The sequence below is a fragment of the Thalassophryne amazonica genome, chromosome 21, assembly GCF_902500255.1.
Source record: "Thalassophryne amazonica chromosome 21, fThaAma1.1, whole genome shotgun sequence".
In the NCBI taxonomy this organism is placed as follows: Eukaryota; Metazoa; Chordata; class Actinopteri; order Batrachoidiformes; family Batrachoididae; genus Thalassophryne; species Thalassophryne amazonica.
In genome coordinates, this window is record NC_047123.1 from 6,560,764 (window position 1) to 6,587,293 (window position 26,530).

General features: G+C 42.9%; 3 long non-coding RNA genes across 3 annotated transcripts; all 3 read right to left on the reverse strand.

Annotated features, from left to right (window-relative positions):
• Positions 1-600: 600 nt before the first annotated feature.
• Positions 601-3,828, reverse strand: LOC117503532. Its single transcript, XR_004558585.1, has 3 exons — positions 3,781-3,828; positions 3,336-3,629; positions 601-681 (listed from the first exon to the last, which is right to left on the reverse strand). It is a non-coding gene; the product is annotated as an uncharacterized LOC117503532 (long non-coding RNA).
• Positions 3,829-7,756: 3,928 nt separating this feature from the next.
• Positions 7,757-9,874, reverse strand: LOC117503138. Its single transcript, XR_004558495.1, has 3 exons — positions 9,790-9,874; positions 7,964-8,053; positions 7,757-7,834 (listed from the first exon to the last, which is right to left on the reverse strand). It is a non-coding gene; the product is annotated as an uncharacterized LOC117503138 (long non-coding RNA).
• Positions 9,875-14,129: 4,255 nt separating this feature from the next.
• On the reverse strand, positions 14,130-25,178 carry LOC117503139. The gene is made up of 3 exons (XR_004558496.1): positions 25,119-25,178; positions 15,460-15,572; positions 14,130-14,192 (listed from the first exon to the last, which is right to left on the reverse strand). It is a non-coding gene; the product is annotated as an uncharacterized LOC117503139 (long non-coding RNA).
• Positions 25,179-26,530: the final 1,352 nt, after the last annotated feature.

Consider the following 26,530-nt stretch of genomic DNA (forward strand, 5'->3'; position numbering starts at 1 on the left):
ATCCACCAGACAGGCAATAGATGCATTGCGTGACCTTAGCTTTATCCAGTTACTGGGGTACACAGGAACCACCACCAGATCTTGAAAGTTGCTGAGGTTTGTATTAGTGTCGCCAATGTCCATAGGAGGCATTTCATACCTGAGGGTTTGCTGAAAATTACCCAGAGGAGTCACAGTGCATACGTTCAAGGCTGTAAAGGGAGCTGAGAAAGTGAGGTGTAATACAACAACCATGGCCAAGAGTACTGACACTCAAACAAACTGGACAGCTTCCAAACAAACTATGGCAGCAGCCATAAGAAGAAAATCAAAGTGTAGAGTGTGAGAGAGAAACAGAGAAAGACTGTACAGACAGAACTTCACACTGCATGTTCACTGCCTTTAAGTCAGTGACGAGCAACATTATTCTGGCTTGTATTGAAACATAAAAAAAAGAAAGGGGGGATTTATATGCTGGAGGAGATTTAGATTTTAAAATAAATTTAATTAAGCTTAAGGAAAACCCATCATACTCTTGATCCACTCAGAGTTGGTGCACATCTGCCTTTGGGTTGGTAGACGTATGGGTGATACCCAAAGGTAACTGAAGCCTTGACCTACCATTCCTTTTACAGTCAGACAGCCTCTTCCTCTGCATCCTCCCCTTGACATGAGCCATCTCAGGACCAGTAGGTGGTGGAGCTGCAAGGAAGAATACAATGTGTCTTAACATTTAAGGGGTGGACCCACCAAACACAATCGGCAATACGACACTTCACAATACAAAACATGCCCATGTGTTAGGACCTCCCCCTTATCATTTCATTGTGTCCACAATTTGCTGAAAATTTTCCGTGGGGGGGAGAAGATGCCCTTGTGTGTGGTCTGGATTTAGATCATGCAGTGGATACAGTTTCAACACAATGACTGAATGCCAAACACACACAAATGCACAGGTCTGGTGGTGGTTACTGTGTAACCCTGTGTGTGTGTGTGCGCGCGTACAGCCCAATTACAGCATCAAGTTCACAGTGGAACAAAGTAGTTTCATTATTTCCAAGGTGTGGAGATCTTACTCAGTGATTTTAAGAACACAAAAGGAAAAAGAAACAAACAGCTACAGTGCTGAAACTTGGAAAGCACTTCTTGTGTATACTTACTACATGCAAAACACACACACACACAAACACATATATATACATATATATATATATATATATACATATATATATATACATATATATATATATATATATATATATATATATATATATATATATATATATATATAAAATGTGCATACTGAGCCATGCACTATATTTTGCATCAAACAAAGGTGAGCCAAAGGCGCTGTGTGCTTCACATGCGTATTTGTATCAGACTCCATGCCAGACATAAATAGTGGAAAACTTCTTTTACAGACACTTGTGTTCACACGATGTTAATATAGCCTGATGTTATTTCTATGGACCATTTTACAAAAAGTAAAATGCACAACTGGATGCAAACAGCCCCTATGGTGCAAAATACTCAGGATTTCACTCCACCTCCACATATTGAATCATATAAACCCTGTCCCACCCAAATAAATGATATAATTATGATTTATCAATCAATCATACTGCACACATGACGAACGCACCTGTCCTAGATACAGAAATGCTGTATTTTCTGGAATGTAAGTCACTTTTAATAACTAGTTTGAAAGGTCCTGCAACTTATAGTCTGGTAAAATTTATATGCTGGAAAAAGAAATTTTTTTTCTTACAGCTGAAACAACATTAAAGAGCCTTTTTGTTTGAAATAAATGAGAGCAGTGGAAAGTTCCTAACAGGGCTCAGTTACTTTCAGCATGCGTTTAAAACAGTCAAGTCACATTTAAAGTGTTCTTTATACGAGCAGTCATGATGGCGTGACTATTTTGAGCTTGTCCTCATGTCTATAGCGATCGTCGGGCTTTAGAGAGAACATCTAATTCTCAGTCACACTCATTTCAAGCAAATAAATATAAATAAATGTCTTTATCAAACAGCAAAATGGCCTATTCAATGACAAAACTGTGTAAATGATCATCGTTCCTGTGTGCTGTAACGGTGTGCAGGAACAGACATTCATATAATTGTGGCTTTTTTTATTATTTATAAGGCACATACAGTGTTAAGGAGCATATCTAACCAGCAAATTAATGTCACTATATGAGGCACAAAACCCGAGTAAACTGCTTCGTTCAGCCACAGAACAGATGAACATATGTGAGGTGAACATTGAAACATTTGAAAAATAGGTTCATGGTTTATTTATTTACAACACAGCTAACGAATGTTTTGCTTTGCACGTGTAACAAAAACCTTCATTAGCTCTTAGAAACCTGTGTGAGAGAGTCTTGAACAGCCGAAATGACCTCCTTGTCTGTGTGTCGCCATGTTGAGATCCCTGCCTGCACTGATTCACGACGAACTCATTAATGCAGTGGAGTGTGGGAGGGCTCAGTGTGTGATGAAAACAGCCTGAACACACCCTTCTCTTCCAGTGCAAAGCACCAGCTAACCCATTAACCCAAGGGTCACCTACCCTGTTCCTGGAGGGCACCTACCCTGCATGTTTTCTAACTCTCCCTGTTCCACTCCCAGGCAATTAATAATATCAGGTGTGCTCAGCCAATCAAGAGCTGGAAAACACCACTTTTAAAAGATCAGGTGTGACTTGAGTAGGTAGATGTGGAAAACATGCTGGACAGGTGACCTCCAGGAACAGGGTTGGTGACCCCTGCACTAACCTAATCTCGGTTCAGGTGCTTATTAAATCATGTTTGGGGACTGCATGGTGGTTCTCCATTAACACACAACATTAAATAAGATGAGAGTTTGACTCAGCGTGAATATTGCAACAGAAATGTCTTAAATCAGTGGTGTCCAAACTATTCCAGAAAGGGCCGAGAGGGTGCAGGTTTTCCTTACAGCCACTGACTCCAGCAGGTGATTTGACTGATTAACATCACTTTGGGCAGGTGGGACACTGTCTGTGTTAACACTGGTGATTTTGCTGTGTAGAACTAATGGTAAAGAGAAAAAAGTTTTAAAATGCACCTTAAAAGATTGAAGTAAAGTGGACTTTCTAATATCAACAGGCAAACTGCTCCATAATGTAGGAACACGGCCAGCAAAAGCTCTAAAACCTGCTGACTTCTTCTAATCCCTGGCACCACAGAGTAAGCTCACATCCCATGACTGTAAAACGTTCAGCAAGAGCTCTTGTACAGGAATCTGTATCATATCTGTAGTTTTGTATTGGAACTGAAAAAATGTGGATCAACCCACCTCTAATAAGGACGGAGTCAAAGCCAGTGAAAACAGTACCTTTCCCTTTCTCCTCATGGAGAACCTGATCAACAAGAACATCTGGACTTCCAAGGTTTGAGGCAGCACTTTGGCAGGCCAAGAGGTTCCTATGACGAGGTCTTGGACTTGGAAAGGAGCCTAGCAATGACTGCCTATCAGCTTCAGGACTCTGTGGCCTGGTTTTGCTGTCGTGGAAGCTTGTCATAACCAGCTGAGGTCCTACTGCTGCTGTAGCCCTCTGAAAGCTGGCATGGTGACTTTATGCTGGACCTGCCCTCTGGTTGAGTTTGGGAGGAAGACATCACAGGTAAACTAAGGGAAAGAGAAAAAAAAAACTTTCAAAACACAAGCGCCTCAGCAAAGATGGATAACAGATACCCAATATATTAGTATGAAAATCTGAAGGAAAAAAACCCCCACAAAACACAAAACATTTTTTTACCACAACGTATGACAAACTCACAGCCTGGAGCAGCTATCCTCCATTGACAAGAAGATAGTCACATTCTGATTCAAACCCTCTGAGGAGAAACTATACCTAGAAAAGACAGTTGGAGACAAACAAAATACAATTATTTTAATCACTTCAATCAATTAGAAATGGCAACTGGAGAACACCTTTAAGATAAACCTTATTCCGGAGTCCATCTTGACGCAGTCCATATCAAAAGACTGTTCAAGTACAGGAGCCTGCAATGTCTCAAGTACCTGACACACACACACACACACACACACTTTGCAAGACGGACTTCACTGGGAGTAATCAAAGATGCAAAACAACTGCAACAACAACCAGCTGAAATGCATTAAAACATAACCATTCAAACCTTTTTCAGGGAGCAGTGCTGCTGAAGGAATGGCACACGGCAAACCTCTTTGGCCATTTTTATACCAATCTCAAGGGCTGTGATCCTCTCCTTTACATGGGAGACCTCAGCTTGGGTAGTGGAGAAATGAGCAAGCAGTTTTGGCAAATGATTCACCTGCTCTTCTTTCCTGTTGACCAAGACATGACATGACATGCTGAAGTTTTGTTTCTGTTCAGCGTTGATGTGTATCCTTCTGAACTCTTATGACTGCCCTTTCTCACTCATTTATTCAACTAGGTAGCAATGGGTACTGGTGTACCAAAGTGACAAATGAAGAAATTACAGTAGAAATGTATTCATGTTGTAATGAATATTTCACCTAGAATTTGCAAACATACTGGACATCATGCAGTAACTGTCTTGTTTGCTGGGCAGAGTGTTCAGTGCAGTAACAAGCACACACCACAGTCCAGTGTTCAGGAAAGAGACATCTGCTGGATAGTAAGTGGAGGCGCATACCTTAACAAGCATCAATTAAGATGTTATAGACCGTTAACCCCCTGGGGTCCATGGACAAGTGTCTAAGTGAAGTTTTCCTCATTTTCTATTAATAGATAAGCGATGGAATGTTAGATTTCATTTGGCTACAGCATCTGCTTGTGGGAGATCCTCAATTAAACGGCACCAGTAAAGACTCAAACTGCAAAAGAACAGTTTATAAGTCTCCACTGGTGAAAACAGAAAATCACTGTGGGAAAAATACATGGAAGAATTATTTTCTTCAAGAATGAAATACGAGGTCTGTCAATAAAGTATAGGTCCTTTTTATTTTTTTTCAAAAACTGTATGGATTTCATTCATATGTTTTTACATCAGACATGCTTGAACCCTCGTGCGCATGCGTGGGTTTTTCCACGCCTGTCGGTGACGTCATTCGCCTGTGAGCACTCCTTGTGGGAGGAGTCGTCCAGCCCCTCGTCGGAATTCCTTTGTTGGAGAAGTTGCTGAGAGACTGGCGCTTTGTTTGATCAAAATTTTTTCTAAACCTGTGAGACACATCGAAGAGGACACGGTTCGAAAAATTAAGCTGGTTTTCGGTGAAAATTTTAACGGCTGATGAGAGATTTTGAGGTGATACTGTCGCTTTAAAGACTTCCCACGGTGCGAGACGTCGCGCAGCGCTCTCAGGCGCCGTTGTCAGCCTGCTTCAAGCTGAAAACCTCCACATTTCAGGCTCTATTGATCCAGGACGACACGTCCGCACGTCTTTCATTAAAAAAAAATCTCCTTTAACAGTGGAATATCCGGAGAAAATGCTGAAACCGACTTCTTCTGAAACTTCTCTGTTCTCTCACGACGCCCTTCTCAGACAAAGGAATTCCGACGAGGGGCTGGACGACTCCTCCCACAAGGAGTGCTCACAGGCGAATGACGTCACCGACAGGCGTGGAAAAACTCACGCATGCGCACGAGGGTTCAAGCATGTCTGACGTAAAAACATATGAATGAAATCCATATAGTTTTTGAAAAAAATAAAAAGGACCTATACTTTATTGACAGACCTCGTAGACATTTTTTGGCATCAGTTTCCAATCACAGATTATTTCATTCATCCAAAAAGGAAATATATGACAAGAGAGCAGCAGCCATAACTCACATGATATTACAAATATACTGTTTTGGAATGCCCCACTTCTCTGCTTTGTAGTTCCCAGCAGGTGGTGCTGCTGCACTGTAAGGTGATTTATATCATATATAAGATATACATTGTTTTAAAACATTTTTAATATATTACATTACTTTTGTGACCTAAAGACTTTGGTAAACCCATTTCTAACACCAAAACAATTTATCCACACGAATAAGAAAAAAGTATATTCACTAAAGATTTAAATGAATTTGTGAAAACGCTTCATATTTTCAGCTTTTGAGCCAAACAATTTTTAAGCTCCGGGCACACCATGATAGATCAAGCAAATGTATGAGGAACTAATATGAATTTTAGATATCTGTTTGTGTTTGTTTTTGTCCTGCAAAGTCCTTTTCCCAATCGCTAACTGTATTCCTTGTAAGCTGATGTCCGCAGAGTCTGTTGGATTGTTTTGACATGCTCAAAACTTTGAGTGGACATCACAAAGAGAGCTTTCCCAGTGGTTGCACATTTAGCATTTTTACCTCTACTTGTTTTTTACCTTTACAATACTCATGCATTCATATCCTGTGGCAGTCTGACACTTCAGAGTGGACTTCTAACTGGCCAAAGCTCTGGCATAGAATGTGAATTCTGCATGAAGGAAGAGAGGACAGTCCCCAACGCCACAGCATGCAGCATAGCTGTTCATATAGCGAAGGTCAGGACTTAACAAAAGACAGTACAGCTGTGTGCATTTTTATCTGGACGTCAGAGCACCCAGCAAATTCTCTTGGCGAGAAGATGCCACAGGGAAAGAAGGCCGTTTGCTGTCCTCACTGTTGCAGCCACACTGAACGCCAGCACAGTCAGAAGACACTGTCAGCACATGAACGCAGTGAGGAAGTATGATGTCATGGTCCCAGAGCAAGCTGGATTCCGTCCACATTAGTGTACAGACCTCAGCCCCGCGTGCACATATGCTTTGAAACCAGGAACATCATTCTGCTGAATGCAGTTCTCTGTGTTCCCAGTGGAAATGTGACATCATCTGTCCATCAGTGCCCCAAATCCAAAGAAGGCCAACGGAATTATGTGATTTTGCCACCAGACAAAGAAAATTTAAATACGTAACTAATCCATTTGCGCTATCCATAACAATGTGACATCACCATTACAGTGTTTTAGACAAATATGTTTCACTTTCAGAAGGCCGAGACTGTTCTGAACATTCTGATGTAAACACATGGGCATTATATTAAAAGAAAGCGCCGATACCATGAACAGTAAATTACTGACACTATTGTAAAATTGAGAAAATGCCCTCGGATCACAGACAGCTAATGGATGCGAGATAAAATGTCCAGAATTGCAGACAGCTGTGGTTTTTATTATTTAACCAATATTTTACCAGGTTAGTTCCATTGAGATTGAGATCTCTTTTACAAGGGGGACTTGGACAAATTTGTTTCCAATTTACCTAACATGTATATCTTTAGATGTGGGAGGAAACCAGAGCACCGGGAGGAAACCAACGCAAACACGGAGACAACATACAAACACCACACAGAAAGGCCACAGGTGGGGATCGAGCCTATGACCTTCTTGCTGAGGCAACAGTGCTAACCACGAATCCACCGTGCTGCCAAAAGGTTAAGAGTTATGTACTTAGTCTGCCTCCTGAACACTGGACGATACAGTGTGCTTGTCGCTTCACCCAGCTAAGAAGCTCATAACCACAGGGAGAAACATGAAGTGCATTATGTGGGAAATTCTGCTCAAAATACACAACAAAAAGGGAAACTACAACCGAAATTAAAATGGCATGCTGTCAAAGGGAATATGCCTTAAGTGCAGTCACCTGTAGCTAGAATACAGAAAGTTATTCTGCTTTATTATTTCCTTGCTCTTGAACAATACACAAACACAGCACTTGATGAAGCAGTTCTTACGAGTACATAAGAGTATCCATACCACTTTTTGACAGTATACACAGCCATATCTGCCTTTTGCTTGATCTCCAACTCCAACCGATCATTCTCACATTTGATCTGTTCTTCCAGTCCAGCTGTCAGAGTCTACAAATCACATAAGACACAAATTAGTCCAGAAGTACAATTAAAAAAAAAGGTTTTTGTCCACTGCCTCAGGACCTGATTGTCTACAACAATAAACTCTGAGGACATCTGATCTCGTGTATATTTCACCTCATAAATGTGTTCCAGTTGGGCAAGATTATCTGCAGCCAGGACCAATGCTTCATCCAAAGCATTCTCAAGCTCCTCAGCATCAGTGGCCTAAGGAAGACAGAAATTTTAAATACTGTGACAGCCCACTGCTGCATCCAGCGTCCCTCAGCTATAGAATATTTCTGCATATGACATGTTGGAGTCCTGTAGGTGAAGTCAGATGTATACAGTGTGAAAAGAAAAGGGGAGGGGACCGTTCCCTGGGGAGCGCCGATGCTCATTTGCACAGTTCCAGAAATTGCCTGCCCCAACCTAACGTACTGTATTCTCTCTGTCAAGTAGCTGTTGATCCACGAGATAAATACCTGCTCCACACCCAACTTCACAAGCTTATCCTTCAGAATAGAGGGATGGATGGTTATTAAATGCGATTGAGAAGTCGAAGAATATAAGCCGCACATACCCCCCCACACCATCAAGAAAGGAGAGTGCCCTGTGCAGCATGAACAATATGGCATCCTCCACACCCATATGCGCTCGATAGGCAAACTGTAACGGGTCGAGTGCACGCTGTAATTGTGGCCCAAGAAGCCGAAGAAGAAGCCTCTCAAGTGTCTTCATAACCACAGATGTCAGGGCCACCGGTCTGTAGTCTTTGACCCCTGATGGCCTCCCGACCTTGGGCACTGGCAAAATGCACGCTGTCTTCCACTGTCTTGGCACCTGCCCTATCTGCAGAGCACCTGCAGAGGCACTGCCAGCTCCGCAGCACAGTCCTTCAGGACCCTCGGTGCTATGCCATCAGGTCCAGCTGATTTACCAGGACACACCTTTTGGAGCTACGCCCTCACCTCGTCCATGGTGAAATACTCCATATACAGCATAGCTGCTAGGTGGAGCAGCGCAGGAGGCAGTAGCAGAGGTGGAGGCACCGCCGGGTGGTGCAGAGTATCATGATGGCTCTAAAGATAATCTTATCAGATATTCCTGTCATGCATGATGTGCTAAGAGCGCTCCAGTCTGTTCAGAAGGATGCCAGGGCTGCTCCGATCACAAATCGTGGATATTCTACATGTTGAATTGTCCTGGCCCAATATCCCAGGGTATGGGGTGTGTCCTGACCACAAACGAGCACGCAGCCTGCTGAATGTGATGGGTAGCCAATCAGAAAGCGAAGTGACAGGTGCAAGGAATGGAATCCAAAATCAAAACGGCTGTAATGGCGAACCACAAAGTCCGGTGGTCGCGCTGTCTCCACAAACTATCTCCATTGCTTCTTCCTCGTCCACCTGTTTCTTTACTCTGAAGTCACATTTAAACTCTAGAGGTTTTGTGAGATTTCCTGTCTGACCTGGGAATGTTTGTGTGTGAAATATGTTCATGTGTGGTGTGTTGTCTTTACCGTGTGGCTGCACACCACACACTATAAGGCAAAAATTTATATCTAGGATTTTCTTAGCTCCATGTGTGTGGTCTCTCAGGTATTGGAAACCTACAATTTGAAAGTCTTGCCGTGTGAACTAGACATTAGCTGTAGAAAGATCTCAAGGATAATCAGTGGAAACAGGATGGAACTGAGCTCAATTTTGATCTTCATGGTAAAGGCTGTGAATATTTATGTGCATGTGATTTGTTTTTTTGTTTTGTTTTTTAAATAAATTTGCAAAAATCTAAAAAAAAACTTACACATTGTCATTATGGGGTACTGTGTGTAGAATTTCATCCATTTTGGAAAAAAAGCTGTAAGATAACGAAAATTTGGAAAAAGTGAAGCGCTGTGAATACTTTCGGGACGCACAGCATGTTATGTGATGTGAAAGTTTAAAACATAATCCAAACAGTACCTGCTCTTGTTCTTCAATCTTGTCATTTCTGTCTGGGGATAATGACAGTCGGACTTTCCGGTAATACCCTGATCTGGCTCGCCGCATACTACAGAACATTACAATGAGGAACAAAAGTTAGGCACCTTAAACAAAACAGCTCGACTTTGTAACCCAGCATCAAATACAGCTTCAAATCTGTTTATATTAAATCTAGTTAAGCAATCTGAGTCCATACAGGATGTTCCTCACCATTATACAGGAAAAAGTAGAGAATTTTGTCATATTTTTTAAATTTTCCCTTTCCATTTGATACCACAAGTATGCCTGCAGCAACTACAGCAACATCTTGTAGTATCTTTGTTAATTCAGCTGTTCTGTTATATGAATAAGACATACCATAGTTGAATCATCTGCATACATCACAAATTCAATAAATATGGCAATTTGTAAAGATGAACCAGAGAAGTGGACCCAGACAACCTCCCTATGGTACACCACAATTTGTGTTGCAATCCTCAGAGAAACACACATTATAATAAACTGTTTTGTTTGATGTCAGACAAATAAGAAAAAACATGTGAACCAAAATGGCTATGAATCTGTCCATTTTTTTTCCAAATGTTCTCCACACAAGTTAAAGTCTTGGAAGAAATTATTTATAATCAGGTATGGAATGACTGTTGGCTGGACTAAAATATACCCTTTAATGACCGACCCTCCATGTTTCAGGAGGAGATTATGTGGTTTACACAACAAAGCGCCTTGGGGCAACTGTTTGTTGTGATTTGGCGCTATATAAATAAAATTGATTGATTGAAAATCACATTCCAGACAAGGTCCAGAACAAGGTCTAAACCAGGGTTTCATGTTTGTATGCATTTTGTGTGGCTAGTTTGATTTCACATTGCAATGTTGCGGCCCTGTAGGCTGTGCTCTCTAGTTAGAAGCTACACACTGAGAAGGACGCCTGGACCAATCATATCCGCCTGAAACAACACTGGACCAGCTGGAGCCCGGAAGGGTTCAACATGTTCCTGGCACTGCAAAAGACACAAGAAGCGTGGGAAACAAGCCGGCATCACTGCTAGGCTAACCGAGAATCCACATAAACCAGCAGTTGCAAGCGTTTTTCCCGCTAGCATCTGCTCGCTGGTTAACAAGATGGACAACATTAAATTAAATCAGTGATTTTCAACCTTTTTTGAGCCGCGGCACCCTTTTTATATTTACAAAATCCTGCAGCACACCAAAAACAAAAATAATATTATAATGCTATTACCTCTGGTTTTGCGCAAAACCCAATTATTGTAATAGAAAATCGATACAGAAAACACCGCATTTCGAAAATCCTCAAGCATTTTGCACTCTGATCTCAAGTAGGGCTGTCACGATTAGGAATTTCTGGAGATGATTAATTGTCAGACATATAATTGTGATTGACGAATATATTGTCCATTGTCCATTTTTTTTTCTTTTTTTCCCCCTTCTTTATATTCTAGTATTGTAGTATAATTACACAACTCTGGAAGAACGTTTGGCTTCTGTGAGTGGAGAAACTGGGAATGGTGCAACATTTTTATTTTTATCTTCATTTTACATACAGTCCCAACTTTTTCTGATTTGTGGTTGTTTCTGTTCCATTTCTGAAATTGTTTCTCCTCATCAGTCACGTTTTGTGCTTAAACACTGCATTAAGCTCAGGATTGAACAAATAAATACCTTTGGAAAATAACAGCTGTTAAAGTTCAGATCTGTGCGTCTGAACATTGTTTTTTTTTTTGCGGCTCAGTTCATTCATATATTCTCATTTTTAAATATGTTTTTAAAGCTATTTGACCGTTTATTTCATCTCATGAGCTCATAAATTCAGCATACAACGCGCACATGGTGTGAACAGGATGGTAACGGCAGAATCACACCTTTAGAGAAAGTTCAGAGAGAAGTAAAGGCAGCTTCACATTTCCGTTTTGTTAACGTTCACTCGGGTTAAAATCCTCTCTCTGCTCCGCGCTCGCTGCGCACTGAACGTGTCGCGCCTGCATTCAGGAATCTCCCTCACCCACCCCCTCCCTCACAGTCTGCAGCCTGTTAACTCCACACGCACACACAGGCAGAGGCAGACACACACACCGACAGCTCCGCATTTTAGACGGCTTTTGAAGAAGATGGAACTGTTTTAATCTGTCGTCAGCCTCCTTGTTATTGTCCCGCTTTAAGACGAGAGCGAGGCTGCAGCACGTTTGACGTCAGATTCTGAGTCGTTTTATGCTTTGTGGATAAAATAAATAATTCACGGTAATCGCGAATATGAAAAATACCCACGGCACCCCTGACGATCGATCACCCGGTTGAGAATCACTGAATTAAATAACAGAGACCTGGCTGCATGAACATCTCAGACCTATCTGGGGAGCTAGCAGACAGCACAATCTTCCAGGCAGACCACATATCGGACTCGTGCAAGACTAGAGGGGGACGTGTGCATCTATATTAACAACAACTGGTACATAGACACTACCATAATTGAGAGACCCTGCTGTCCAGACCTGTAAATTTTACGGTTAAAATTCAGACCTTTTTATCTGCTCAGGGAAATCACTTGAGTGTTTGTTGCTGCTGTGTGTATCCACCCGCGGGTTAATGCTAGTGTCGCTATGAGCTGGCTGCACGACAGCATCAGTAAGCAGCAGAACAAACACCCAGAGGGCTTCTTCATCGTGGGATGCCGTTTGTTGATTTTAGCTCAGCATTTAACTCCATCAGCTCCAACGGATTGATCAATAAACTGCAGACACTGCAACTTGGAACCCCCCCCTCTGTCTGTGGATTAAGGACTTCCTGACTACCAGACCCCAGCATGACAGAATGGGCACCTCCACCACTGTCCTCAATACTAGTGTCCCTCAGAGCTGTGTCCCGAGTCCTGTCTTGTATATGCTGTACACCCATGACTGCGCTGTGATCCATGGTTCCAACACCCTCATCAAATATGCAAACGATACAATCATTGTAGGGCTCAATAGCAATGATGAGACACCATAGAGGGAGGAGGTCCATGCACTGGTGGCCTGGTGCAGTGACAACCACCTCAACCTCACCACCAAGAAAACAAAAGAAATCATTGACTTCTGGAAGTCGAGGACCACATGGCACTCAGGCCTGGGCATCAATGGGGAAGAAGTGGAGCAGATCATAAACTTCAAGTTTCTCGGACTGTGCATATCAGAGGACCTGGGCTGGACTGTGAACCCCATCCACATTATTAAAAAGGCCCAGAGAAACATACTCCCTCCACTCTGCTGGAAAAGTTTTATCGCTGCACAACAGAGAGCGTCCTGACCCATGGATGCACAGTACAGTCTGACAGCTGCACTGCATCAGAGAAAAAAACAACTGCAGCGCAGCATCAAGACTGCACAGTGGATCACTGGCTCTGCAGTCCCACATCTACAGGAGAGCCACTCGAGACATCTCCTCCGACGGGCGACAAAGATCCAAGATGACCTCGCCCACTCAGAACACACTCTGTTCACCAGCCTTCCCTCTGGCAGACTCAGGGTCATGCGAGTATCAACTGATCTGCAGGAACCACGACACCTCCCCAACACCTACCTCCCAGTCCAATAAATGGATGATTGCATACAACTGTTCTTTGCCGTAGTTTAATACAGACTATATATATATAACATATTCTACACTTAATATTTATTACTTATGTTACCTTTTAAAGTTATTTTTTTTTCTCTATGCCTGTGACACTGTAGCTGCAAAAAAGATGCTGCCTAACAGAATGTTGTTGCATTTCTTGTACAATGACAATAAAGTTCTTATTATTCTTGTTCTTCTATCTCCCCATAGACGAGACTGATTGCCTTTTGGACGTGTGTGCACCTGGCAGCACGTTATTAATTTAGTGTGTAGCTCCATTTCAACACACAAACACACAAATTAATGAACAGGTTGTCAGCCATATGAACAAATGATCACAAGTGATTTTTTTATATCATATGCTGAAGGCAGTAAACTCTGCTGAGTCATTTGCCGTTCTTTGTCAAACATATGAAGATTACAACATACAATTTGGGATGGGGGCATGTGCATTTTAATGGTGGGGCACAGCACGGCACAGTGCATTAAGACGGTTTATGTGAGTCACACCTGTGTGAGTCTCTAATTGTGAAAATATAGAATCACACAAGTTAACTTCATGATTATCACAGTAATGTGATTATTCATCCTAATGAGAGGTTATGAAACCTGTTTTTAAGCAATTACATCTAGAAGAATTTTATGTAAAATAAAAAAATTCTGCTTAACTATTAGCTTTTTGTCTTGTTCATTTTAGCAGTGTAAACAAGGCCAATGATCCTACTGTCTTCCTGTAGACCACACACACCACCTTCAGGAAGGCTCGACTCAACCTGCAGGTAAGAAAATAAATCAAATAAATTTTCTTGCATCTCAGCCTTTTTGCTCGAACTGTACAATTTAAGGACAAAGCCATATTTGACTTTGTACTGTGTTACTACATTAAAACATGAATTAAAAAGCAAAATCCATGAAAACTGTTGAATCAGGTACTTCAGAAACAACTCATTCATGTCATAAGAACAAATACAGTCAAGCTGCAGCAAGACTGAATGTGTGTGTGAACGAGAGGGAGCACGGTGAAATAGTGCAGTCACAAGGAGTAGAGGAGTTTAAATATTTGGGGTATCCAAAGGAATGGGACTATTCCACAGAGTGTCGTCCTCAACAGCAAATTTGGGCACATTTTGAAGCATCACAGTAACGTCTCGATCCATATTTGTTGATCTTGAACAAACCTGGTATACATAGTAGTTGCTCATACTTGCTCAGGTGCTGTTTGAGACGGCTGCCTCTCCAGTAGCACTCCAGTTTGACCTCTTTTTAGCTCCTTTTTTCTTTCCTTTTTACCCTTCTGCTCTTCTCATGAGGACACTGTGTGTTCTATACATATCCCATGGACATTTTAAACTTTTCAATGCTATCAGGAGCCAGCTTTTTCCACTTATTCAAGAGAGGAGCTACTAGCTCTGAGAATAAGGGCACAAGCTGAACCACGACACCCCATCCAGGCAGAGCTTAGGAGAAGACACAGAGGATGCAAGGCTGGGGCTAAGCTAAAGGATAGGCTAACAGACAACCAGAGGCACTACAAACCATCAATTCCCTCTGTGATAATGGGAAATGTGAACTCGCTGTCTAACAAGATTGACGAGTTGTTGGCAATGAAAAACCAGAGGATTTACCATGAGAGCAGCTTGTTAGCCGGTACGACATGGCCAACCCACCTCTTAGAGACAGTGGCGCTAACAAAAAGACAGGACAGAGAGCTGGAAGTGGCAGAGCTGAAGATGTTGGGAGAGGTGAGGATGGACAGAATTAGGAATGAACATATTACAGAGACAACACAGGTCAGATGGTTTGGAGACAAAGACAAACAGATGGGAAAGAAAAATACTCATGGAAACACTACAGCCTGTATCATCCAAACAATTTCATCAACACATTTATAAAGCCCACATATCGATGCAATAAAATAACAAATCCCTCAAGGAGCAGAGCAAGGTATAACTACTATAAAACCACTTCGTACAGTCCCGGCGAGTTTTACTACAAAAAAGCACAACTGGCTAGTACACCACGTAACTCACTGAAACCTACCTCACACTCCGGACATCGAATGATACGGTCACACTCAATAGTGCACAGGCATGATGTGCAGTAGATGTGGCCACACAGAAGTACACGGGGGAGGTTGCCTTCAACTTCTTCTTCTGGAGAAAAACAACAAACATAACATCCATTTAAACAAACAAGCACCAATGAATGGGGGAAGATGCAGCCTTCAGCATCAACACTGGTCTGATGGTGCAGCACCAGGTCCACATCCAGTTCAAATAAAAAAACCTTTACAAATGAAAAAAAAAAAAGTTTGAGATTAAAGCAGGGGTGCTGCAAAAAGAGACTCCTACTGACGATCGTTGAGAGATAATGCATAGTTTTTGTCTTGTAGTTAGAGATGGGCCCGATCCGATATCCATATCAGGATCAGATATTGATGCAATTCACATACTGGATACCGGAGGGGCAAGACGGATCCACTTACTGATCCAGGCCATTGCCGCATAAGCATATGGCACATGAATGCATAAGATGGTGAGCTTACTTTGCTTGTGAATGGGCACGTGGTGAAGATAAAAAAAAAATAACCTTCAAAATTTTAGTAGCACTACTGGCAAAAAATATGATTTTGGTCCATTGACGAGCTCATGAGACTGAATGTCAACATCGCCACCCTGCAGGAAACATGACTAGCCGATGCAGGCAGACTGAGGGAGAGGGACGACACATTTTTCTGGCAAAGGAACAGCTCTAATGAGCCCAGAGTGCATGGAGTAGGATTTGCGGTAAAGAACAACCTGCTGAATATGGTAGAACCAAGCAGGGGCTAATCTGAGCGACTCCTAACTCTCCGTTTTAAGACCAATGAAGACCCCGTCACCCTTGTCAGTGTGTATGGCCCGACGCTGTCCGCCACTTCCGGATGCCAAGGATGAATTCTATGAGAACCTCGCATCTATCATCAGGAATATCCCCAGTACTGAACAACTTGTTCTCCTAGGCGACTTCAATGCTAGAGTGAATGCAGACATCGAATCATGGCCCTCTTGCTTTGGTCTGTTTGGAGATGGAAAGTCGAACAAGAATGAATAGCGATTGCTCGAGTTCTGTGCCTTTCACAACCTTTAAGACAAAGCCTCAAGGCACCTTGAGGCACCCGCGCTCAAACCACTGGCACCAGCTAGATTTGATCCTGGTTTGGCGGGCCAACTTCACACACTCTTATCACAACACGGACTGTGATACATAACACTGCCTGGTAATGCTGCAAGATCAGGCTGCAACCCAAGAAGTTCCACCATCCAAAGTAACAGGCAATCCCACACATTGGAACCAGTAAGATGACCCAGCCAGATCTTGTAGATCAATTTGCAAAGGAGCACGATGCATCACAGCCCAGAGACACTGCCACAGAGAGGTGGGAAACTCTGAGATACCATCCACCGCACCGCCCTGGCTACCTTTGGGAAGAAAACCTCAAAGCCACATGACTGGTTTGAGGCCAAGGTATCAGTGATGGCCTCCGTTATTGATGCCAAGCGCGCTGCACTCACAGAGTACAAGGGGTCACCCTCAGAGGAATCTGCAGACGCTCAGGGCTGCCAGGAGCACGGTCCAGCACACTGCCAGGCGCTGTGCCAACGAGTACTGGACAGAGCTCAGTGAGAAGATCCAGACAGCTGCTGCAACGGGCAACATCAGGGGGATGCACGATGGCATCAAGAAGGCACTGGGACCAATGTAGAGCAAGGCGGCTCCCCTTAGATCTGCCACTGGGGAAATCATCACCGACCAATTCCAGCAGATGGAACACTACTCAGACCTCTACTCCAGAGAAAACACAGTGGTTCCCTCAGCCCTGGATGCCATTGAGTACATGCCAGTCATGGTAGAGCTCGATGCAGAGCCAACCATGGATGAGCTCAAAGTTACTTTATTTGTACCAAAAGTTAAAATTTGGTTTGTTATGAATGTAGTGACTCACTGCCAATCACATAAACACATAAATACCGATAAAAAATACAATAAATATAATAAAAATACAATGAGCAATGCAAGTATAGGCCAATAGCATGGCACCTAGAAGAAAGTCACAATGTGCCTGCCATCTCTATGCAAAGTAGCAAATAAAATTAATTAAATATACATTCAAAGTCATCTGTTAAGAGCACTAATAGCAGCAGGAATAAAAGTGCTCCTGTAGCGTTTAGTTCTGCAGGAAGGAGCTTTATACCTCCGTCCTGAAGGGAGCAGTTCAAACTGATCAAGAAGAGGATGTGAGGCGTTCTTTAGAACTGCCTCAGCCAATCTCTGGACCTGCCTCATGTACAGAGAGGCTGGATACAGCTGAGACTCTCCTCCAATGATTTTGCTTGCCCATTTTACAATCTGATTCAGACTGTTTGTTTTTAATTGACAAATTTCCAAACCATGACACCAGACAGAAAGATAAAACAGATTCAATATAACAACGATAAAACATAGTTAACAGTGATTTGTCAATGTGAAAGGATGCCCGTTTTCTAAGACAGAACAAGCGCTGGTATCCTCTTTTACACACCACTTCACAATTAGACTCAAAGGTGAGTTTGTCACCAATGACAGTACCCAGATATTTATAGGTGCTCACAGTTTCAACAGCCTGACCTTTTAGGAGAGTTGCTCCATGTTTGTGGGCACCCTTCCTAAAGTCAATGACCATATCTTTAGTCTTCAATACATTCATCTGTAGGAAAGACTTCTCACATCAGTCCAAGAAATCATCTACAACAGGACCCAGACCTCATCAAGCACTGCAAGACTACTCTACTGCAGCCTCTGCACAAGGTCCTCTGCCAGTGATGGAGAGAGGGAACTGTGCCACAGGACATGAGATGCCAAGATTGTTACCATATACAAAAACAAGGGTGAGAGGAGCGACTGTAACAACTACAAAGGCATCTTCCTACTTAGCATCATAGGTAAATTCTACACTCAGGTCCTCCTGATCTGACTGCAGAGGCTGAATGAGCACGTCTACCCAGAATCACAGTGTGGCTTTCGAGCTGAAAGATCCACGATAGACAACTCCAAGATTAGTGTAGAGAGCAGTGGATGTCCCTGTATGTTGCATTCATCAACTTCACTGAGGCCTTCGACCTTGTCAGCAGAGAAGGTCTTTTTCAAGGCTCTCAGAAAGACTGCACATAGCTTAATCGAGTCCTTCCATTCCAACATGAAGGGGACTGTGCAGTTCAACGGCAATCTCTCCCAGCTCTTCAGCATACGCAGTGGGGTCAAACAAGGCTGCGCGCTCGCCAGAACTCTTTGAGATCTTCTTCACGCTCCTCTTGAGGCAAGCATTTGGCACAGCACAAGAGGGAATCTACCTGCAGACCAGATCAGATGGCAGATTCTATAATCTTGCCTGCCTAAAAGTGAGGACAAAGGTTCATGAAGTCCTCATCAGAGATATGCTGTTTGCTGATGATGCCGCGATGGTAACACACACCCAACGGGAACTGCAGCTGCTGATGGACCACTTCTGCTGGCCTGCAAGGACTTCGCACTAACCATCAGTCTGAAGAAGAACAACGTCTTGAGCTAAGACACACCTGCACCACCATCAATCACTATGAGTTCAATGTTGTTCACCAGTCATGTACCTTGGATCCACCATCACCAATAACCTCTCCCTTGATGCTGAGATTGACAAGAGGATCGGGAAAGCAGCCACGACACTTGCTCTCCTCACATCAAGAATGTAGACAAACCCCAGGTTGACCGTGAAGATGAAGACAGCTGTGGACAATCCCTGCGTCCTCAGCACCTTGCTTTACAGCAGTGAGACATGGACCACGTAAGCCTGCCAGGAGAAAAGGCTCAACTCCATCCATCTCAGAACCCTCCGACGAATACTCGGCAAGACAAGTTGACCAACACTGACGTCCTATCTTGCGCTGGCCTTCCCACGATATACACCCTGCTGAGATGTCGGCTGCAATGGCTAGGTTATGTTCGCCGTATGGAAAATGACCGAATTCCAAAACACATCCTCTACGGAGAGCTTGCCATGGGTCGGAGAAGCATTGCCCACCCTCAGCTGAGGTACAAGGATGTGTGCAAAAGAGACATGAAGGCGCTAGACATCAACACAAACACCTGGGAGGACCTCGCAGCTGACCATACCAGATGGAGAGGCACACTCTATAGGCAGCTGCAGACAGGTGAAGAGAAGTTGTCTGCTGTGGCAGCAGAGAAGCGAGCTTGCAGAAAGGAAATGACAGCCAACAGACCAGACTCAACACACACGTGACCTATGTGATTGTGACTCCCACTCTTGCATCAGCCTGTACACCCACAAGAGGCACTGCTCAAGTTGAGCAGTCAGTTTGTAAAAAAAAAAAAAACAACAACAAAAAAAAAAAACAGGATATATTTACCCATGGTCAGTCATGACCGATGGAGGCCAGAGACTGGACTCTGAGAGGATTTAGTACTGCTACAATAAGGATGCCAGCTGCCGTTATATGCCTCAGAAGAATAAGGGTTCCCTTTGTTTTTCTCTACAGGGTCACATTTTTGAGAAAAAGCACATTTCATGACAAAATAAAGCCATAATATACATACATTTTACATGAGATAGAATTTTACTGATCCCTTGGGAAGACTCCCTCAGAGAAATTCAGGTTCCAGCAGCACACAGTACCAAAAGTGAAAGTTAAAAATAAATAAATAAATAAATATATTTGAAAATATAAATACCAGATTTACTGATCAATACTGGTTTACTGGCTACTACTGTTCCACTCATTCCCGACCTCTGTCTTCCTGTTACTCCTCCTCCCCCTGAGTGAGGAGTTACATAGTCTGATGGCCTCAGGGACAAAGGGGGTTTTCAGTCTGTTGGTCCTGCACTTGGGAAGGAGCAGTCTGTGGCTGAAGAGGCTTCTCTGGTTGCTGATGGCAGTGTGCAGAAGGTGACTGGCATCGTCCACAATGTCCAGCAGTTTGTCCAGTGTTCTCTTCTCTGCCACCGTCAACAGAGTCCAGCTTCATGCCAGCCCACCTGATCAGTTTGTCCAACCTGGATGTGTCCTTCTTGGATGTGTCATCCCCCCAGCACACCATGGTGTAAAAGAGGACGCTGGTAGAACATCCACAGGAGTTTCTTGAAGACGTTAAAAGACCGCAACCTCCTCAGAAAGTACAGTCTGCCCTGTCCCTTCCTGTACAAGTGGTTGGTGTGGGGTGTCCAGTCCAGTTTGCTGTCTAGCTATAGCCCAAGGTACTTGTAGGAATCTACAGCCTCCACCTCAGCTCCCTCAATCCAAACTGGTCGCGGTCTTTGTCTGGACTTCCCAAAGTCAATGACCAGCTCCTTTGTTTCCAAGGTGTTGAGCTGTAGATGGTTTGTGCGGTAGCAGGCAGCAAAGTCCTTCACTAGGTTCCTGTACTCCTCCGTCATCCCTGCATCTAACAATGGCTGTGTCATCTACAAACTTCTGGATATGACACAGCTCAGAGTTGTAGCAGAGGTCAGAAGTGTAGAGGATGAAGAGAAGATGGGCCAACACTGTGCCCTGGAGTGCTCTGGTGCTGCTGATCACAGTGCCAGACGTTGTGTCCCTCAGCCTGACATACTGCGGCCTGTTGGTGAGGTAGCTGGAGATCCAAGTGACCAGGCAGGGGACCACTTGCATCCTGTTCACTTTGTCCTGGAGCACAAGGGGCTGGATGGTGTTGAAAGCACTCAAGAAGCCCAGGAAGAGAATCCTCAATGTGCTGTTTCCCTTATCCAGGTGCGAGTGGACTCTGTGTAGCAGGTAGAGGATAGCATCCTCCACACCAACACCTGCCCGATATGGAAATTGTAGACAGTCCTTGGCATGTTGCCCCTGGGGTTTGAGGAAGTTGAGGAAGAGCTGCTCCAACGTCTCCATCAGGTGTTAAGTGAGCACCACTGATCGGAAGTCATTCATGCAGATGTTTTGCCAATGGGAGCCATTTTTCTTTGTTCTTTTGTTTACTGGAGTAATCTCACAATGGGGCTAGATTAGTCGAGTAATTAGAATAATTTGATTACAAAAAATGTTTGAGGCAAATTCTGTGCCTCAAAGCTCCGTTTAACATTGTAGTAAATATTCCAGGCCTGTGTGTGGCACTGTAACGTCCCCAGAAAAAACAGAAGACGAGAGCGTGCGCATAAGCTGTGTTAGCGCTATCAATTTAGCACCAACAGCTACAGCTTTCCAACGCGACACAGAGTAAAATAAAGCCTTTTAAGAGATAGAGAGTCCACACTGATCATCTGAAATAACTATACAAGTATAATTACACAACTCTGGAAGAACGTTTGGCTTCTGTGAGTGGAGAAACTGGGAATAGTGCAACATTTTTATTTTTATCTTCATTTTACATACAGTCCCAACTTTTTCTGATTTGTGGTCATTTCTGTTGCATTTCTGAAATTGTTTCTCCCATCAGTCACGTTTTGTGCTTAAACACTACATTAAGTTCAAGATTGAACAAATAAATTTGGAAAATAACAGCTGTTAAAGTTCAGAGTTCTCACCTGCTTTTTGTGATCTGTACCTCTGAAAATCACCACAGCTTCTCCACGTTCATTCATATATTCTCATTTTTTAAATGTTTTTAAAGATATGTGACCGTTTATTTCATCTCTTGATCTCATAAATTCAGTATTCGACGCGCACATGGTGTGAACAGGACGGTAACGGCAGAATCACGAGAAAGTTCAGAGAGAAGTAAAAGCAGCTCCATGTTTTGTTTTTTTAACATGTTCACTCAGGTTAAAATCCTTTCTCTGCTCCGCGCTCGCTGTGTGCACTGATGTTTCTCAGACTGTAACGTGTCGTGCCTCCATTCAGGAATCCCCCTCCCCCACCCCCTCCCTCACAGTCTGTTGACTCCGCGCACGCACAACGCGCGCGCACACACACACACACACACACACAAACACACCTCCTTCGGTAAACTCTGCATTTTAGACGGCTTTGAAGAAGATGGCCACTGTTTTAATCGGCCGTCTTATCCAAACAGCAGGACGGCTCGCTCCTCACCCTCCATGTTATTGTCCTGCCTTAAGACGAGAGCGAAACAGAGTGAGCGAGGCTGCAGCACAATGTCAGATTCTGAGTCATTTTATGCTTTCTGGATAAAATAAATAATTCATGGTAATCGCGAATATGAAAAATAATTGCGATTGGTGAATATTGTAATAATTGTGACTGCCCTACCAGGGACCCACAGTTGAAGTTTGCTGTTCGCTCGGCGGCGAGCTGCTGTCTCTCTCTGTCTGGTGTGAGTGGCTCTGCACTCCCCTCACAGGAGGCGAGTCACAACTCCGACCCCGGCCACATCCTCTCAGCAGAAGTCCACTCTTTCTTCTGTGTTTTGCTCAGACTCGCACTGAGTGTTTCAATTTTTTGGGCAACACACAACCCTTCACAGACATGGTAACTTAAAAAAAAGAAAGTGAGTGCGAGGCTTGCATGTTCAACCTCCAGCTGAAATGCATCTGCTGACTCACAGAGAAAGAGAGATTAAAAAATAAATAAATAAATCACGCAGGGACCCAGTATACCAACCTTAAAAAAAAAAAAAAAAAAAACAATCCTCAAAAATGGTTACATTTTACAAGTTGGGGAAAAAACAAAACAGAAAGCCACATCCCATCGCCATTTCAGCAAAATGTCAAGACTTTGGCACAGAGACATTTGTGCCATTGCTCAGGAGAACCCTGGACTATTGATGATGTTTAACAACGCAAAATTCCTTTTTATCCAATTACTCGCCAGAATAATCGTTAGAATACTCAATTACTAAAATAATCGATTGCTGCAGCCCTATCTCGCAAGCTCAGGTTCACATTTGAGTTTTTGATGCAACTTCTGTGGGAAAACCCGGTTGGAAATTTCCACACACTGGCCGCTGTTGAGGGGATTTTCATCCTTTTGAGTGGGCTGCTGGCCACGTTTAAGGGGTGGCCTGTCTTGAGAGGGGCCACTAATGAGGGGGATCGTTGTACTTGTAACAACTATAGATTTTGCTCCAAACAACCTGATTTATGATTTGACTGTACAGATTTGCTGTAACACATAAATCACGATGTGACTGTTATAGCTCGTGTATTTCTTTGATTTTTGAGCAATCTAAATATGAACAATATGCCTAATTTTGGGCTTGCTACCATCTGCAGGCCTTCATGAAAAGATGATCACACTAGATAGCTCAAAACTGATTAAATTTTCCAACTCTACACCAAATGTTAGAACTAAATGAGCAGTTTCACATCTGTGAGGCGTATAGCGGGTGAGTTATTAATATCTAAAGTTGACACACAAAACACCCTTTTCGCAAAATGTAAAAAAAAAAAAATCATCTGTGATTAAGATTATGACTTAGGTGGGCACACTCCTGGCTGGGCGCTTTTCAGTCTGGGTGCTCTGCCCCTGGATTTCATCCAGAAACTTTGTGTCTACGATCACAGTGTTCTATCATCGCTTAACCCCAGCCCGCATCTCACCCCCTCCAGACTTCCAGTTTTCACTCACACAGCTGCACCGATCAGGGCGCTTTTCAGTCTGGGTGTCCTGTGCCCCTCCCTGGAGGAATTTCATTCGAGGAACACTTTAAGGCACCGTTGGCGGTTACAAATCGGCTGATTTTCAATTATGACTCTGGAATTCTCACACTTGTCTTTACTGATTGATGGGAAGCAATGGAATTGCATTAGGCTAAGATGTTTTCTTCATGGATGTGCAGTATGTGGTTCTGAGCGAAGCAGTGGTCAATGTGGCACTTTTGCTGATCTCATAATTACGAATTCAGGATCTTGTAATTACAAGAAAACATCACATAATTACGAGATCTAGCCTAATATTGTATTTTATTGTTTTCGTATGTTATTTTTAGATTATTTTTGTATGCCATGTGCAGCGCTTTGTGACCCTGGTCTGTGAAAGGCGCTTTACAAATAAAGCTTACTTACTTACTTACTCAGATCGAGATAATTATGAGACAATGTGGTTTTTTTATCCAGTGAATGCAATGCACTTCTGTAGCATATGAAATATGGGCAAAAATCTAACATTATGCATCCCTAAAAATAGATAAAATGGGGGTTTTGACATCCTGAGAGAAATTTTCATATGGGACAAGTTAGTGTTTATCTTGTCTGAACAAGTGATAGGTTGAACAAAATGCTTAATATCCCTGAAAAACCTTAATATCTATCCTGCTGTGTCAACTTGACATATGTTACGATGATTCTATTGAATAAAAATAAATAAATAAAATAGGGCTCAGCTCTCTTTATGTTGAACCTGTAACCAAACGAAATCAGTTTTCCTTCAAACAAATAAAAAGTAAATATAAAAGTTGACAGAAACAGAGTTGTTACAACCAGACTGCACGTGCCCAAAAAAAAACGAGCGAGCGCGCGCGCACACACACACACACACACACACACACAGGTTTAAAAGTATAAAAAATAACGATGTAGTCGTTCTTGTCATCAATCACATTCAACACGTCATTACTAGATTAAATATAACAAAACTAAAATGTCTGAAAGTGACATGTTAGCAGATGCTAACGACGTGCCGAGGAACTTTGCTCAACCACACCGTGAGAACGAAGTTTACCACAAAAGTCCACATTTAATTGAGGGGAAAAAAGAGACGTTCGCATCCTACCGGGCAAAGTGAAGGCATTTCCACAATACTTGCAAATAACAGCGTTGGAAAACAGGCCTGAATCCATCGTCGACGTCCGACGCGCTTAAAAACGAAGAAGCGTCGCCCTCAAGGTGGAAGATGAAGGGTCACGTGACCAGCACGCGCTGCGTTCACGCCCAGGCTGCAGGCTCCATCTCTCTGACAGGGACGTAACCAGACTTTTTTTTTTAACAGGGGTGGGTCTTTTTACATTAAGCGTGGATCTTGAGGTTGGTTGGTAAACTAATCAAAAATAAATTCCATAACTTGATACTAACAAATAGGGATCACATCTGAGTTGTTTACTGGCCTGGATATAATATAAAATCTCTTGTTAAATATTCATTTATTTTATTTAACCAAGGTTAGTCCCATTGAGATTGAGATCTCTTTTACAAGGGAGACCTGGACAGTTATGAAGTTTCCAATTCACCTATCCTGCATGTCTTTAAATGTCAAATGAAACCGGAAACCCACGCAAACACAGGGAGAACATGCAAACTCCACACAGAAAGGCCACAGGTGGGAATTGAACCCATGGCCTTCTTGCTGTGAAGCAACATTGCTAACCACTAACCCACCGTGGTAAGTCATGTGTATAATAGAAGATATAACTTACTGAATTTTCATGTAAGCCATATCACCGCCAAGTAATTATATATTCTGTGATTTGTATTGAAGGAATTAATATTTATGCAACCAACTGCAAGAGCAGTTACTTGACATATGACCCCAAATCAGAAAAAAAGTACAAGGAAATAAGGAAGAATAAGGAAAATGCAATTTAACAGAAGAGTAATCCTTACATCTATTTTGACTTCTGTTTTATTGCAGACAGTATGAACCCAAGATATTTCAAGTTTTGTATGGTCAGCTTCACCTCATTTGTTAATAAACATCCATTCCTGCATTTTAGACCCAAAAAACATTCAAAAAAAATTTTTAAAAACTGGGGCAATTTATTGTAAATATCATCAGTCTTTATAGGCAGTTTGGTTGAGACAGGTCAACGGATGGATACATGAACACGTCCAACTAACTGACTATGTCTTGGACTTCATTTACATCAATGATTAATAAACACAAACAGTATATTCAAGTCAAGTCAAGCAGCATGTGTTGGTGCCAGCATCCATTACACCACAGAGCCGCCTTAGGTCCCTGATGGAAACCGCCCAGGCAGGCAACTGCTTTATCCCCACCTCACTAAAATAACCATCTATCTGCCACAGTCTTGTGAAACGTGTTCATTCCATTGGCCTTCTCCAGTCAGTGACTGGAGAAAACTATTTGTATGTACAGCTCTGATCACTTGGGAGCCGGACAGCCGGGTCTGAGCGCACACAGCACAGGGAGGTGCCTGTCAGCTGATCACAGCACACTGACAGCTG